This window comes from Nycticebus coucang, chromosome 9, assembly GCF_027406575.1.
Source record: "Nycticebus coucang isolate mNycCou1 chromosome 9, mNycCou1.pri, whole genome shotgun sequence".
Taxonomy (NCBI): domain Eukaryota; kingdom Metazoa; phylum Chordata; class Mammalia; order Primates; family Lorisidae; genus Nycticebus; species Nycticebus coucang.
Window position 1 is genome coordinate 73,285,722 of NC_069788.1, and position 17,960 is coordinate 73,303,681.

Here is a 17,960-nt window from a genome sequence, read left to right on the forward strand (position 1 = left end):
TGTTACTCAGCAGTCATCTTGGTCTGGACTCTGCATATTACCTTTATTGTGTAGAACAGTGAGGGGGTGATGAGGGAACACATGTGGATTTGTAGTCTATGAGCTATGACAACTTAATATAATATTCATTTTTTACTTTTTGTCAGTTAATATTTTGTGCCAACATTAAAATAACTCTATCAATTTGGCATTCCTATTCAGTAACTTTTCAAAATGATTTTTAAGAAATTATTGTGTATATCTACATAATTATTTTCTGGATTTTTTTTCTGATTTCTTTTACTTTCCTTTAAATGCACAATAATTATGTATATCTACATAATTATTTTCTGGATTTTTTTTCCGATTTCTTTTACTTTCCTTTAAATGCACTTATTGAACTCTTATTGAATACTTTGCATGTGCACAGAACCATGCTGGCATTAGAGTAGTGAGATATGTTCTTCTCCAATCTTCAAAGGGTTCATAGTCCAGGGGGAGACAATCTGAGCAAGAGAGGTTGAGATAAATGCCAGCCTCTTGGGCAAATGTCTACCTTGGAGAGGGTAAATAACACTGAAGATCTTTGGAGGAATCCCCCAGAAAATGCTATTTGATCTGGGTCTTAAAGGATGAATAGGCATTGATCCAGTAGAATAGAAAAAGTATATATTTTAGAAAAAAGTAAAAGAGAATTTCAGTGCAGTATGTAAACTTGGAAACATATTGAAAGCTTTGTATGACTTAGCAAGAAGTTCAGATGTTATTCTACAAAGAGCCAGAAGCCTCTATAGAAGAGTTTTATATGTAGTATTAAAAAGATCTGATTTATATATTTTTTCTTTTTTTACTTTTTAGATTACTATAGAAGATGTCTATGACTGAGATTATTGTCAGGGACACTAATAAGAGACTTGGAAAATAAATCTCACTGATAAATGATAGGATAAATGTGTGCTGCATGATTCTGTATGCTTTTATTTTCCCCCAGAGGAATCTCTATTATCTCTATAACGAGAAGTAGTAAATGGGTGTGGGTTTGGGGGGTGGTTTGGTGTGGGCTTTGTTCACAACAAAATAAGACTCACCTGTAGTAAGGTGATGCACCTTGTCCTGAAGACTAACTGTGTACTCCAGTGACTGGCCCTCTGTCATGTGTGGGGTCATTTTAGGGATAACAGCTCTTATCCTTTGATAAAAGGGCTGGAAGCAGCATGGTAGAGGTGGAAAGTTTGGACTCAGGGTGACCCCAGTCACAATCCCAGCTCCCCTTTTGGGATCAGTCACAGAACCACTTAAACCCCTAAATTACTGTTTCCTCATCTGAAAACATAGGGATTATAATATTTATTTTACACAGCCATTCTTGGACTAAAGAAGATAATGTATGTTAAAGCATGGTTTTATTATAACAACAAAACTGAGAATCAGGGAGGGTAGGAATAAATTTTGTTAAAAATGTGGAAACAAAAATATACCAGAATTAAGTTATTTACCCAGGGTTATGAGCAAAAGATCTAAAAAGACATTTCTCAAAAGAAGACATAGGAATGATTAACAGATATAAAAAGTAAAAAGCTCAACATCTCTAATTATCAGAGAAATGCAAATTTAAACAATGAGAAATTACCTGACACCTGTTAGAATGGCTATTGCTGAAAAGATGAATGATAACAGGCCTTGGTGAGAATGTGGAAAAAAGAGAAACTTGCACACTATTGGTGGGAATATAAATCAGTACAGTTATTTTAGAAAACAGAATGGAGATTCTTAAAAAGAAAACTAAAAACTAAAATAGGTTGGTTCATTAGCACCCACATAACTGAACTTGTACTCTTACCACAAAGTAAGAGTCTAAACTCCAGGATGATGCAGTGTGGGGCATTCCCTAGCATTTCCATGTAAAGTCTAAGACAGTCATGCACAGGTGAAGCAAAGGGTAAAAAAGGTGGGGAAAAATATTTAATGAAAACAAATGTGCCCATTTTATAGCTTGCTCTTAAGACTCCAATCTAAGAAATCTTGTTCTATCACATGATCAGCAATTCCACTACTGGGTAAATATCCAAAGGAATTAAAAAACAGTACATCAAGTATATATATAGTATATACTATATGTTCCCAAGTCCATTTAAGTATTACATCAGCCAACCTAAGTGGTATCCATCAACAGGTGGATGGATAAATAAAATATGGTGTATAAATACATAATCAAATACTATTCAGCCTTAATAAAGAAGGAAATTCTGTTGTTCACGACAACATGGATGGAACTGGAGGGCATTGCACAAAGTGAAAAGCCAGACACAGAAAGACAAATACTGTATGATCTCACTTATTCATATATGTGGAATCTAAAAAAATCAAACTTGTAGAAACAGAGAATAGAAAGGTGGTTACAAGGGACTGGAAGGGAAAGGAGAGGAGTAGGAAGATGGAGGATTTTCCTACCCCTGGAAGGAGTATGAATCAAAGGGTACAAAGTCTCAGTTAGACTGGAGGAATAAATTTTAGAGAGCTTTTACACTGCATAGTGACCACAGTTAATAATAATATATCGCATATTTCAAAATTGCCAAAAGAATGTATTTTTAACACTCTCACCACAAAAAAGAAATGGTATCTATGGAAGTGATACATATGTTAATTAGCTTGATTGACTCTTTCTACAATGCATAAGTAGATCAAAATGCCACATGGTACCACATAAATACACAAATTATTATTTCTCATTTAAAAATCCACCCAAAAGAAAGCTTACAAAAAGCAAATAGGAGAGGTCAGGAGTGGTGCCTCATGCCTAGAATCCTAGTGCTCTGTGAGGACGAGGAGGTTGGATTTCTTGAGCTCAGGAGTTGGAGACCAGCCTGAGCAAGAGCAAGAACCCGTATTTAGTATTTTCTATACTAAAAATAGAAAAACAAGCCAAGAACCCATATTTTAGTATTTTCTATACTAAAAATAGAAAAACAAACCAAGTGTGGTGGCGGGCATGATGACAGGTGCCTATAGTCCCATCTGCTCAGAAGCCTGAGGCCAGAGACTTTGAGGTTGCTGTGAGCTATGATGCCATGGCACTCTACCCAGGATGACAGAGTGAGACTGTCTCAAAAAAAAAAAAAAAAAATAGGAGGCTACTATCCTCAGGTCTTTTGTCTTCTGATGACAAAGGCAGTATTCAAAGAACCTCAAAACAAAAATATCCTTGCAGCATCTCTTCTGATAGTTTCATTAGTCAAGAAGAAGACCTGATAATCCACAGGCCAGGTTCTGCCTGGAATTATTTGCCCACAGTTCTAGCTGCAGGGACAGAGGCAGTTTAATCTCAAAGTAGGAAGGACTGACTGCCATTCTTATTCTAGGGCCGGAGACTGGTCATGCACCACCCCAGCCCTGTCATGTGACCCACATCCCATTCTATAGAACTTGTGTTTCTGAGCAAAACTTAGGGTTTGTGTTTCATCGCAGCAAGGTGCTGCAGAGAGCACCTGTAAAGGACCGTGGATGTTGGAATGAGAACACACACAGATGCCTCACTCCCTCCCTTCACTTTCTCCTCTCTCTCTCCCATTCCCCTAATTTGCCTTCACCTTGCTCCTCTCTGTTCCTGTCTCCACACTCATGTCTTACAATGACCTTGTGCACTTATGAGAATTCATAAGGTTGGTTCATTAGCACTTACATAATTGAACCTGTACTCTTACCACCAAGTAAGAGTCTAAACTCCAGGGTGATGCAGTGTGGGGCATTCCCTGGCATTTCTATGTAAAGTCTAAGACATTCATGCACAGGTGAAGTAAAGGGTAAAAAAGGTGGGGAAAAATATTTAATGAAAACAAATGTGTCCATTTTATAGCTTGCTCTTAAGACTCCAGTCTAAAAACAGAAGCTGTATGCAAGTGGACTTAAAATCCATTGGAGAAGGGCTACAAGTGGACTAAATATCTATCATTGGTGCCTCCTAGTTACCCCATGAGTGTGTTAGAAGGATTGATAGGGCATAACTAGGAGCTCTTCGAACTACTTAGAGATAGTTGCTTGCTAATAAGATAATCCAATTACTAGCCTTACTTTGAATATTGCAACTATATAGGAAAGCCAAATCCTTACAATATTCCTTAAGGAATCATAACCTTCATAAAGTGTTACTACAACTGCAGTCAGGGCCAGACGGGTGGTAGACAACCATGAGATAAACTATAAATATCTATACCGTATTTTGCTACCTCTTCATCTTCCCTTTCTTCTCAGCCCTTTTTCTGATATTTCCTCCTCTTTCTCATAATTTCCACCATTCTCTGTCTGTCTCTCCAGGTCTTTCTCGCTCTGGCTGTCTTTTGTTCTCTCTCTTTCATGCACATTTACACCCTGTCCTAGGGGTGGATGTCTAAGTTTTTACCCATGAGTAGGAGGAGCAATGGAGTTACTCTCAGGAGGTAGGTATAACCATTTTTTTGTGTGTGTTCACAAGTATATCTTTAGCCTCCAGGAAGCCAGGGCTGGACACTCTAAAGCACTGCCCCATCTCTGGGTAAAGCCTTGCCTGGACATTTGGATGATCCTTTGCTGCACTGTTGGAAGCCTTGCCGCAGCTTCTTCAGTTTCCCTACCTACTTCCTTTCTATTTCTGTTTAAAAGCCTTGATAACATCTCATCTGGTTCACTGGATTTCTGATGCAGAAACCTCTGCTGTGTCTAGTACTTTGTGATGCCCCATGGGAGTTTAAGACTCCATCTGTCTCTAAAGAGCTTACAGAGTTGGGGTGAGAAGAATTCCACAAACAATGAACACAGCCATCGAGCACATGATGGAGTGCTACACTGCTAAAATTCCCTGCCAGAAATGCATGATACAGGCCAGCAGAAATGACTCTGGGTTATAGGAGGGAGAAGATAGGCCAGCATTGAAGAGTAAAGTCTTAGAACAAGGAAGATAGGTCTTCAGATGGCATGCGAGGAAAGGGGAGTATTATAAGAGAGTTAAGAAATGTATCTCCTCCCAGCTGAGAGGAGGATATCCTTGAGAACTTTTGGTTCTGCTGCTGTATACAAGATTCCAAAGAAAAAGAAATCCTTCACAGAATCCAGTTTTCCAGCTACACTTGGGGCTCAGGCGCCACTGTCTCCAGGCTCCTGGAGGGGTGCACAGTTTGCAGCGGCAGGGGTGCCCATCCTAGCAGGCCTCCCAGGCGTGTGCTTCCTGTGTAGATATCGCTGGGCTAGTGTCCAAGATGGCCAGGAACCTTTAGTATTCTGAAGCAATTAATTTCACAAAAAGAGACAAAAACAATGTTTCTGTGACTAACATGATGGAAATGAAGTAGCAGAGACAGCCTGAGTGGCATTTTTCATCAAACAGCATTTTTATTTGTGCAACATATTTCTAAGTGATAGAAAATGACACACTGTCTCCATTACTTCATTTCCATCATTTCAATCTTTTCTAACTTTCATATTTGTGAAACAAATTGCTTTAAACATGTCAAAGACGCTTGAGTGGAGTGTTAGCCAAATTTTAAAAATAAAGATGATTCATAAAGACAGCGCTTGTGTTTATAGCCATCAAGATGAGAAAAAAACATCCCAGTCTGATTATTTAAGGCCCAAGCATAAGGTAATCATCTCGAGAAGTTAGAAACAAATCTCTTTCTGTTCTCTGCCTCATTTCTCCTGGATTTATTTGGCATGGTAAACCTGGCTTGTCGGTACTCAATCACCCTTGTTTCAGTGATTTACCAAGTAACTACTTGCATCATGATTTCTCCAGCCCCCTGATTCGTTCACATTGGTGAGCAACAGGTGGAACATCTAACTGGTGTCGTGTTTCTCACCAGCTAATTCAGGATTCTTTTCCTTTTAAGAAGCAAAAGGCCTGCCTTTATATGGGTTACTTAAATCTGCTATCATCACTTAATCTGATGTTCAAATAGTCCCAGATTTTGCAAATTGGAAACTATTCCAAATGACTTCAGTGTTCTTACTTCCTTTTTTTCTGGCATAACAAGATGATTCAGGCTTATTTTGTATTTTTCCTGCCTTGGCCCTGGAAGCAATCATTTATCCAAAGAGAACCATTTTTTCCAAGGAGCTCTGCTTCTTTTTAATCAAAAGTGATATTTAGAAACCAAGATCTGAGTCCTAAATGTGCTCATTGCTAGCTTACCCCTTTGAGTATTTCTCAGTCTAACCGAGGTTCAGTTCACCTACTGTTAGTTTTGCCTCCTTGTCATGCTATGGTGACTGCAACTCATGACTCCTTCCTCCATACGTCTTTTTTTAACCTTTGAGGTGTCTCCTAATTCACACGTTAGGAAACTTGAATGAAGTTGGAATAAAACCAGTAGTCACATCAGCTAGCATTTACTGAGTTTTCACAATTTGCCAACACAGTACTTTGTATTAGTTTTCTATTGCTGCTGTAACAAATGATGACAACCTTAGCAACTAAAAACAACAAAAATTTGTTATTTTGGTATAAGGTATAAAAACATACAAAAGTGTAATACATATGTTAACTGAGCTCCTCACATCCAGTGTCTTCCCTTAAAGAGGAGTCAGTGGAATTTAGATTCTGAATATTAGCTGGTCCTAATATACCTGGCCCAACACTGGACCTATGATCTGGAAAGGTATTGGAAGAAGTTAGCATCCTTAGAATATGAAGTAAAGAACAGAAACCATTCATTCTCTCCAAAGTTTATGCAATTAATGGAATTCTACTCTGGCAGTTTATTCATTTAAGATATGAATGAATTGCTTCTGATGAAATATAAATATGGAGGTAAGAGGGGCCAGACTTCAATACAATTCTTTTTATGATGCAATGATCACCTCATAAGTAACATGAATGATATAGTAGGCAAATGAATACCCAAATGTAAACAGACACATGAGCAGATAAAATGGGAATGTGCATGTCCTTCCTTCTGCCCATCCTTCACCCTACATATATGTTGTTATATTGCTAATCAAGTTGCTCTTGACTTCCCCAGCAGCTCTTGTTCTGTTATTCTCATGTGACATTAGTATTCTGACTTAGATTACAGTCTGAACTTGGATATCTGATTATAAACTTATTGAGCACAGGAAATATATGTATCTCCACACACTCACCACCCCATCTCCTCCAGATGAAGTGGTATTGCTCTGCTCATAATAAGAACTAGTAAATACCTGTTTAAATAAATGTTTCTTGAAGATGTATTCTGAATAACCACTTGTAAATTAATATTAAATTGACTGCACCTTATTCCTTAGAATGTTCATGTTGATTTTTGTTTTTCCAATAATTGTTTTCTTTCTGGTAATGCAATCTCCTTTAACACTTGCTGTTATATATTGCATTAATATATATTACATTCCAAAGGTAAGTACTCTGTCAGATTTACCAGTGGCTTTTTCTTATCCTCATTATTGTTGCCATTCAATTATTAATAGCAATTGACAGTTTTAGAGAAAAATATCATTAGTTGGCTTCTTTTGCTTCGGAGACATTCAGCTAAACTTTTTGTTTTCTCCTTATAGACTAATGGCACTTTGTTTAAGTCAGTTGCCAGGATTTTAACTGAGTGAGTCTTTCTCACAAAACGTAGACCTATGTAGACCTATTTTGCTCATGTAATAGATGGAACACAAATAAAAGGGAGCTTCACTCCACAGACTTGCTATTTGCTAGGTAAATTCAGTTTTTGTAAGAGATGATTCCTTATGGCATGCTTTCTGAGCTGATTGAGAATGTGAAAGATGTGGGTCCCAGAGCTACTAGCTGCAGCACCTCTGGCCAGTGACCTTCAGGTTTAGTCCAAAGTATGTTTCCCCAAGTCCCTTTCTACTGCTTGGGCTCCCAGCCTCAGGGTGGCAGAAACCCAAGAAATATGAAAACATGCTTTTTTAGTTGAAAGAATTATGTAATTCCTGGTGTCAGATGGAACAAAAACTGAGTGCACAGTTTGGTTTATAACTGAAATCCAGCAAATTACAATAAATTAGACATTGAGACACCAATATCCTATTGCTTTCCCCCTAGCTCTACATCTTAGAAGAGTTTAACCTCCATTGATTGAGAGAACAACAGAGTCTACTTTAAACTCAAGTCAGGGAAGGACTGGAGATTGCCCAACAGAGGTGATGGAGATGAACTTTGTACTTCCAATGGCAACATTTTTTAAACCATCTCTTCTGAGCAAGTTTCCCTATTTCCAATATCCAGTTTTCTCCCTTCTGTGAAAAAAGAGTTTTCAGTAAATATAGAGTAATGGAGTTTTATAGTATTCTGTAACAAATTTGAGCAAACACATTGCCTTTCCCAGGAATCTAAACATGTTCGCATTATCTTTAATTTCTCTTCTTTTGGCAGGATTTCATTACCGGCAAACAAAGGGGGAATATTATGAGAGGTCAAGAGATCTTCCTAGTACTCTTGATTGCTTTTCTGCAGCCTTCACACAGCAACCAAAGTGATTTTTAAAAAGAATTTAAGGCAAACCAGCCTGTTTTCTGGGGACTTCTTTCCTCACTCAGAATAAAATCCTAAGTCCAGACAATGGCCCGTGAAGCTCCATTGACCTCCTGGCTCTCTCTAATCTCATCTCCCACAGTGCACCTGCTTGGGTGCCTCCTCTCCTGCAGTCCCCATGCTTGGGCACATCAGTCTTCTTCAGTGCTTGAGCATGTCAAGTACAACCCTTCTGGGGCCTTTGCACGTGCAGCACTCTTCCCCTGATATTTGTGCTTCCTACTTTTTCACTTTTCTCAATTTCAGGTCAACTATCCTGCTCTAGTACTTACAACAGTGCTTGAGAAATGATGTTCAATAAATAACTTAAATTTAGTGTCTGACTAAATCCCTGAATCATGCTACCTCAGCAGCCACCTTCTTCACTACCCATGTGGTATTTCTCAGAAACGAAGATGAAATAGATTCAGTGGTTGCTATTGTGGCCATCAGACACCATATAGTAATGAGAATAATAATAGTTGATTACATTCATGCAATTCCCTTCATGTACATTATTGTTTAATTCTATAATGACTATTCTATAGATGGAAAATAGACTAGGAGTATTCACTAGCCTCCTCAATCACAGCTGTAGACCAAACAGACCTGGATTCAAATTGTTTTTCTGCAGCCTTCAAGCTATGTAATCAATAGCTAGTTAACTAAGTTCTCTGAGCTTCAGTTTTCCACATGTAAAGTGGGTGTGACTATTAAAGCCTAGACAGAGCATTAACGCACTGTCTGCCATGTTGCAGGGTCAGGATTTCTATTCCAGAGCATGGGATAGTAACTGTTGTTAAGATTTACAAGCAGTGGGAGTTTAATGAAGGGATTGGTTACTCAGATGAGGGAATGACTAAGAAGCCAAATAAATGACATAGTGAGGCCACCCAGGAATTAGTAAAGGGAAAAAACTGCCACCACCCTGGAGATGGAGGCATGTTCTAGAGCAGGTCCCATGCGAGCTCAGGAGCCCAGAAGCTGTCCTCAGGAGCTGGAGCCAGGGCAGGGGGCAACCAGTGGGACCAGAAGCCATAAAGGGGACTCAGACTCTCGCCCCAAGACACAGAGGGAAGGTGACATATGCTGATGTCTCCCCTCCTCCTCCCACTGAATCCAGTCCGCTTACTGACCCAACCCGCCTGGAAGCTGGAGGGCAGAGGAGCCTGGGAACATGGCTTCCTGTGGGGCCTGGCGGTGGGTTGCAGGAAGCAGGCGGTGAGTCTGCAAGCAGCCTGCCGTCAGTGGACACAGAAGCTGAACACAACAGTAGTTGTTATTCCCAAGTGGACAATCGGAAACACAAATCCAAATGGGCTGACTCCTCTTCCTCCCATTTCTTGGGAATTGAATCAAAATATGAACGAATCAACAATGTTACATTATATTCTTGAACCAGCTTTGTCTAAATCATAGAACATTCTTCGTTGGTTATTTTTTTTTAAGTACTAAAAATACTCTTCTCTCAAATGAGGCAACACACATGTGGCTAAGGGAATTTCCAGAAAACTAGCTCCATTGAGTAAATTTACAATAGCGTTTAAAACTATACCAGCTTCTAATTTTTAGAGCAGACTTTTTACAAAGCTGCATCTTAGCCGGCTTAGTCTCGAGTCTTCGGGTTAGAGGTTCGGGGCTGAAAGTCATTTAAAACGGTGCCTGGCAACCCATAGACACTGCAAGTTTCTTTGATGGAGAATGAACCAACCCGAGGTCACCTTTAATTCTGCCCTCCACTCAATACCAGGGTCTCCCACGCTTCTTGCCTGTACTCCCTGTTTCTGCCCTGGACCTCTCCACTCACTCCCTTACAGGGCCAGTCAAGGACAAAGTCATGCCTCATCTGAGCCCTTTAGTAGCCCTCTGACTTGTCCCTTCCAAACCTTTTTCCGTCCTGCAGATAGAGTGACCTTTCTGAAATGCAATCTCGTCAGGCCACTTAAAGCTTCTCCAAGGCTCCTGCCCCATCTCCAGCCCCTCTCAGGGACACACCCTAAATGCTGCACAGTCACAGGCCCCTCTGTTTCCTACCTTGCCTGGTGTCCTGACTTCTTTGTCACTTCCCTTATACTCCATGCTTTCCTTATTTCCTCTACCGGATGGATGTTCCTTTTTGCTGGGAAGATCCTTATCACCTTGCCCACTTCTAAGATTATATTCCAAAGCCACTTTCTCTGAGGAGTCTTATCTGATTTCCACAGACACTGTTAGCCACTTCTGTGGCTTTCCATGCTGTGTTCCTCATGGAGCCCCAGCAAAAGCCTGGCATGCTATAGGAATATTTAAAATGCATGCATATTTTCTTAAAGGAGCTCTACAGTATTATTTCACCAAAAGAAGGCATTCTTGGGAAGATATGCTTCAATCTCAGTGCTATTCTTGTTTCTTTTGAATTTTAGTTCATGTACTTTACTCTGCATACCATTGGCATCATCCTGGGCCTGGGTCTCCTCATGTTCAGACTATTGTCATGGTCAGTCATCTGAGCTGCCTACTTCTGAACATCAGAAACTGGATGATTAGCAATAAGCAGTAGCCCTGTTGTTTTTCTGAGTCACTCAAAGAACCTGGCACAATGCTGGTTTCATGTATATTTCACAAAATTATGCCTCACTCCAAAAAATGTTTTAAGTGATTTAGGAAGCACTAAAGAAAAGCAAACTAAAATCAAGTTAGATAAGACACCTTAAAGAGTACTTAGCTTCAATTTGCCAACTATCTGTTGAGCACCTGTGTTTCCAAGCATCATGCAAACCACTGGATGTACAAAGGTAAAGAAATCTCTATCTCCGTCTTCATAAAGCTTCCCCATACACCTCCCCCAGTTTGCTTGAGCCAAAATAAACATAGCCAGGAAGCTTTCTTCCTTTAGAAAACATCTAGAAATATGTACACATATATGTAATCTTCCAATGGTAAGGTGGAAGTGGAAAGGGCAGGTTTCTACAGTCCTTACTATAGAGATTAGGTTTTGAACATTTGTGTTTTGTTTTCCTATTTCATCCAAAATTTCTGTTTCTTTTTGAGTGTATCACTTTTGGAGGAAATGTTTTGTTTTATGGTTGGTAGCCCGATATTTCTGAAAGTTATTCCAAGACTTATTCCAGCTTGGTTCCCCACATACTCCCCATTCCATCCTAAGACGGTTTGTTAGAATGAGGCTTGCTTCCCTTTACAAGGCGACTGCGTGCACACTTCCAGCTCTGCTGCACGCATCATGCTGTCATTGTAATACTTCCAGGGCCTGTTTGGAAATAGATTGATTATTTTAAACATAAGAGGTATGTCTTGGGAAAAACAAATGAATCAAATGGAAAAATAAACTAACGTCATGAAATTTACCTTCCCAGATGGAGATGTGATATATTCCTGTGTCCCTTAGGGACCACCTTCTTATAAGAATGCACTGTTAGAGGAGGTCTGCAGGTAGGTGGAGTCAGAGCTCAGCTTAAAACATGTTTATAATATGAATGGGAAATACCCTCTGAAGGAAAATGTTTAGAACTGGAAATGTTTTTGTCTTCTGAAGGGTGCCTGGAACAGAAAACCAGCTTGCCACACACAAAACCAGCTCATTCCAGAGCTTCCAACATCTCCATGATGTTCTTCATGGGATTTGGCATTTGCAGAAAGCTCAGTTCAGTCCCACTGACATCGGCACCTACTTGGTGCAAAGCACTGTGACATTTAGTGGGAACTACAAAGACATTTAAAACAAATGTCTTTAGTTCTGTTTAATAAGAGAAATAGATATTTAAGTGAATAACTAAGGAGAAAGCATTTTGTTTTGGCTTTTCTGGCAATTAATTAAGACTCAAATGGCCAGAATTTTTATTATTACTAAGTAGCGCATACAAGGAGAACAGACTGTGGCCACTTGACTTACAGATGATGTACTCAACAGCTTAGAGCAAGGGGATGTCCTGACCTCTGCCCTTTGGAGCACCAGAGGGACCAGTGAGTGACAGATATGTCTTCTCAGTCCCCCATCCCTACCCCTCCGTATTGCTGAGTACATTCTTCCAGGTTCTAGATGAGTGAAGTGGAGTCAGCACAGTTCTATTAGCAACAATATTCAGCCATAATGCCCCTACTTACTGTGTGCTAGAGTACCTGACAACTTAATCACCACCTAGAACATTGTGTTTCATGTGAAAATATTTCAAAACCATCAACTGACCAAAAATATATTTTTAAAAGGCAACAAATTCCTCCCCTGGGCACTATCAATGCAGGGCTTTGCACACAGTGAAGTCTCGGGTCTGTGAAACAAACGGTCAAGAGTAAATTTTCCCCTAGTTCAGGTAGGGCTGAGTCTGAGCTGCAAGTAGATTTCTTTTGCAAATCTTGTAAAGAATCTGCCAATGAAGAAGCCATGCACAAAGCTTAGGAAAGAGTAACATCTTAATGGGATTAAATATTTTTTTCCTCTTCCCGCTGGTTCAGGCTGGGGGCGCTAAGATGGTACCTTATTCTACATTCATGCATGTGCATGGTGGGAGGGCAAGATCCTCACTAAGGGGGCAGTGAGGCATTCAAACATGGCTGTATGTTCCAGGGGGCTTTTGCCTTGAAAACAGTAGCTTTGTGGCCTCAAAAACAGTTTACAAATTAAAGCAAGAACTTAAACTTAGAGCACAAGACAATTTGTAGATGAGTTGGGAAGATGGCACCAATTTTACCTAAGTGTGAAAGAACACAATTGGTAATGGTAATATTTCTTCATGTTTCATAGACTGCATTATTAAAAACAAAATGAGAAGCCTTTCTGGTAAGCTGTATTTCCTGCTTTTCTTTTTCTTGCTCTGATGTTTTTGACATAGAAGTTGCAAAATTGGGGGAAAATACATGTCTATCCAGGCATTGTATTTCCACATACATGCACACGGCAGTCCCCTTTGGGGCCAGGCATCCCATCTAGAATTGGCCATGGATGTTGATGGATGGGTGTTCCACGTGGCGCCTGACTGTGGCCTCTTAAACATGCTAACTCCTTGGGGTGGGAAGTGCTATTTAGCAGAATGAAATACTACTCTGTCACAAGTTCCTCACTCACAATTCAATCATGGAAAATTCTTCCCCAGCTCTGTCATTGAAATCATTACATTCAGAATTAAACATGGTATAACAGAGCAGTCGACAAGACCCTGCGGTACTATTGACAAGTCAGGGCTCACGTTCAAACCAGCTTACCCAGACAGGGAGTATGAAAAGGCCTGCCACCCTCAGTTCTTTTGTCTGCCTGTGGAATTTGTGTAAGCACTACCTGTTTCTGATCTGCTTTTATATGCTGGCCCGCTGGCCCAGGGCCATATGGCCTTGCTGCATGAACAAAGATGCTCAGCTCTCTCCCTTCACCCTTCAGAGGTGGACATTACTTTAGAAGCCTTCCCAATTCAAACCCTTGTTTTTTCAACCAATGTGCCGTGGCACACTGGTGTGCTATGAGAGATTCTTAGGTGTGGTGTGAAAATGTTTAAAAATCATTATTAAATTATTTTTGAAAGTAGTTCAAAGTGCAATAAGTAGAGCCTTTTCTAAAATCTTTTTTGTTGTTGTTCCACATAATTTAAGTGTGCCACGGAAGTTTAACTGTAGGTTTATGTATGCTGTGAGTTAAAAGGTTGAAAAACACCAGCCTAGACCCTTGTGCAAGTTCCTTTCCGTCAACTCCCATTCATCCCCACTCACTGTGATGTACACGTCTCGCTCACACATCCCTTATCCAACTCAGCATGGCCTCTCACTGCTCTTTTGCCTCGTGTTGCTTCACATTTTCCAGCTTTGTTCTTCCCTTGGCTTCTCCCATCTTCCCCAATCCCTCCTAGCACCCCCCACCTTCCTCCGTGGAGGCAGTGTGATGCAGAGGAGGAGACCTGGCCTCACGGGGCGAAGTCCCGGCTCTGTCTCTGCCTCCACCGGGCTACCCAGCATCGGGCCTGTGACACCCTTATCTAATTCCCCTGCACAGGAAGATGTTCTCTCCCATCACTTTATTCCCATCTCTGTGTGACCTGCTTTGGCAACTTTAAACAACGTTTACATTCTTAAAATTGAACATTTTAGCCATGAATTGTGAAATCAGAAAAAAGTTTCCAACTAACTTCCTGGATTTCAACACTCCATGAGATTGCAAAGAATTTAACTAGGAGGCTTTAAGACAACTAAAGGTTGACCTAATAGTTGTATAGATGTTTGTGAATACTTCAGTAACATATTTCTCTTTGGAAGGAAAAACAGTGTGACGGTATTGTCTTCTTAGTCCCAAGTGTTAGACATTGAGTGTGTATAATAAATCACCCCTTAAGTAAATAAAATCTTGTAAGGCAGTTTAACAAACTTTTACCATAAGGGCCAGATGATAAATAGTAATATTTTGGGCATCACAGACCATATGGTCTTTGTCAAAACTATTCAACTCTGTGTTGTAGTGTTATAATACACAAACAAATCATCATAACTGTGTTCCAGTAAAACTTTATTTACACAAACAGGTGGGAGGTTACATTTAGTCCATGGGCTATAGTTTGCTGACCCCTGCTATAAAGGATGAATGAAATTATAGTGACTGTTCATGACTCAGAAAATCAAAAATTATGATTGGATGGCAGATGGCAGGTTTCAGGTAATTCTTCTATAATGATTCTAGAATTATTAAGATTTTTTAGTTTAGTTTCTATTTTTATTTTTGCCTGTATAGGTCTCCTGATGGAAAAATCAGTCAGCTCAAGATTTTAGAATGTGGGATAAACGGGCCTTTGAAAGTAGATTTGAGGTCTATGGAGCAATTGGTGAACCCAGCCTGCTTCCCACAGCCAGAGCGATGAAAGGATCACTAAAGCCTAGGACAATGTGGAAATAACAATTACTGTCATTTGGTGAGCGTCCTTCTCCGTAAACTATAACCACTCTTATCTCCATTTTATAGAATAAGTGGAGTGTTAGTTGACAGAGGGAGAGTGCTTTGCCCAAGATGACACAGGAAGTGTCAGAGCCAACCAGATTTCTTTTCTCTTGGCCACAGAACAAGTAGCCTGCTTTCCCTGGGACATCCAGCTTTCTTCAGGTTCAGACGAGAGAAGAAAAATTACCTCTCCTTCCTTCTGCCTTTACTTGCCAGTGGCCTGTTACATTTTACAATCAATGCCCCCTGATCCAGCCCCTACTGTGTGCCAGACATAGAGCTTTCGTTATATTAGAAAGTGTATTTTCTTCTCATTTCCGGAACTAAACTACAAAGAGTCAAGGAAATGGAAGCTAAGACAAATAAGCAATTTGCCCCAAGTTGCACAAGTTGTAGTTGTAGAAGAATTCGACATAGTTCTCACAAACTTCAAAGCATTTTCAATTTATACAACTACCATAGAACTTAGTGGTTAAACTCCCAAACCCTAAACTATTACTCACATTACCCTGGGAAAATTTCTCAGTGACTGATGTCTTAGTTTCCTGGTCTGTCAAATGATGATGATGATAACGGTTTCCTTCTCATAGGTTTTCGTAAAAAATAAAGGATTAATAAGAACGTAATAAACACTACAGACATTTGCTTTCTCTGTGGAATATAAGCTATCTGAGCACAGGAATTACTGTCTGTTTTGTTCACTACCTGTATCCCCATCACCAAGAATGACGTCTAACACATCGTAGGCAATATTGTTGTACGTATGAAAACTGTCCAAGCCAGAGCCTTTAGATTAGGTTATGACTGGGTTTTCAGTCAGCATGAATAAACATAGCTCTCCTTTGTCCTTACTATTTTTGTATAACATGGATTTACTAGGTGAAATTTAATGAGTCTTTGAGGTCATAATCTGAAGTGTAATACTGGAGACTAATGATTGTCTTCATTCTTTCCGTGTTCTCAACAAAAGTATAAGTCAGAACAAAGGTGAAGCTGAGGTTTGAGCACATAGCAGCTACAAAGAGTGCTTTTAGATACACTCTCCAAGTTCTTTGCTGATCCCAATGGTGCATACTTATGTAATTAGTTTTAAAATTTCTTTCATCCTGTATTTTTTAATCTGTCATTATCACATAGATTTTTATCTTTGGAATTTTACTTTTACTAAACTTGTGTCTCTTTTAATACCATGCATTCTAAATCCAAATCAGCGTTTAGTGGCAAGAGCTGCTGAGAGGCAGTGTAATAAATGGATTATGGATCTCATTTACCTGGAAAGATTGTCTTTACTGTCCATACTTCAGTAGTGACAGGGATTTCAGAGAACAACAAGGATTCAGGGGGAAAGAGCAACCTCACCCAAGAGGCTGAGCTTGCGCAAGAAGGAAGCGTAAAGAGGCAATGGGGGACAGAGTTGCCTCTGGAACAAACACGCTCTTGCAGGTGGATTTATGGAGAGCTCCTCGGAGGCTGAGCTCCCCATACTCCCCAAATCACTGTTTAGATGCTGTAGCGCCTTGGCAGAAAACCATTTTAAGTTTTTTTTGGCTTTATGATGAGTATGAGATATTCATTCTGATTGATGCTTATAACCAAGACCCCTAACACACAGCCAAGCACTGGGATTCTAACCTTCCTTCCCAGTTTGCACTGTGTAAATTATTATTTTCATTAAGATTAAGCACCCTCATAGAATCACACAGCAGTAACTTATGTTACCTCCTCAGAGTGCTCTATCTGACAATTTGCCTACCAAAGCCCCTTTTGAAGATCTTTAAAATTCTTCAGTAATCAGGCAGGCTAAAATGTAGCATTGTTTGTTTTAAAGTGGAATCTTCTACATGGTTTATATAAAACAATCAAAGTGTGTAAGTTATGCTCTTGAAGGTTCTTCTGCTTACCATCAAAATAATTTGCAGACTTGTCTGATTTATATATTTTTTAAGTCAAAAAGAACTACTCTGATTACATTTTCGAAAATTTTATAAATAAATTATTTGCTGCAGTTTAAAATATCTATGAATTCTGTTATCCTGCGTACTAAATTGTAAATGAAACTGTCTCTGAATTTGATTATCCTGTAAGCTGTAAACTGTAACTCTTTAAGCTATAAACAACACTGTGGGGTTGACTTTCCATATGGTTTAGGAACCCAGTAGTAAAATTTCATTTTGAGGTTAAAATGGTGAAATAACAATGTGATCTAAAATGCCAACAATAAGGAAAAATAAGATTTCCCATGAAAGTGGTTATTCATAACGTATGATGAGCCTAAAAGTATGGTAAAGTGCTCTGGTATTTAATCTTCTATTAAAATAACAGCTAAATTTTTGAAGTATTTCTTATGCACAAATTATGTGCAAACCATCCTACATGTGTTATTTTAATTTGTCTTTCTATGAGATAGGTGGTATTGTTAGCCTCATTTATCAATGATGAAAAGGAAGGAAATAAGCATTTATAAAGGTGAGGCAATTTGCCAGAAGTTGCAAGAGTAAGAAATAGCAGGGCCACGATTCAAAGCCAGATCATTTGCCACTGGAGCCTGAATTCTGAGCCATTGCCCATAACATAAACCCA

General features: G+C 39.5%; 1 protein-coding gene across 3 annotated transcripts in view; it reads left to right on the forward strand.

Moving 5' to 3' along the window:
• The window catches only part of F13A1 (coagulation factor XIII A chain), a 161,511-nt gene that overhangs the window by 35,098 nt on the left and 108,453 nt on the right, over positions 1-17,960 (forward strand). The window lies entirely within an intron of this gene.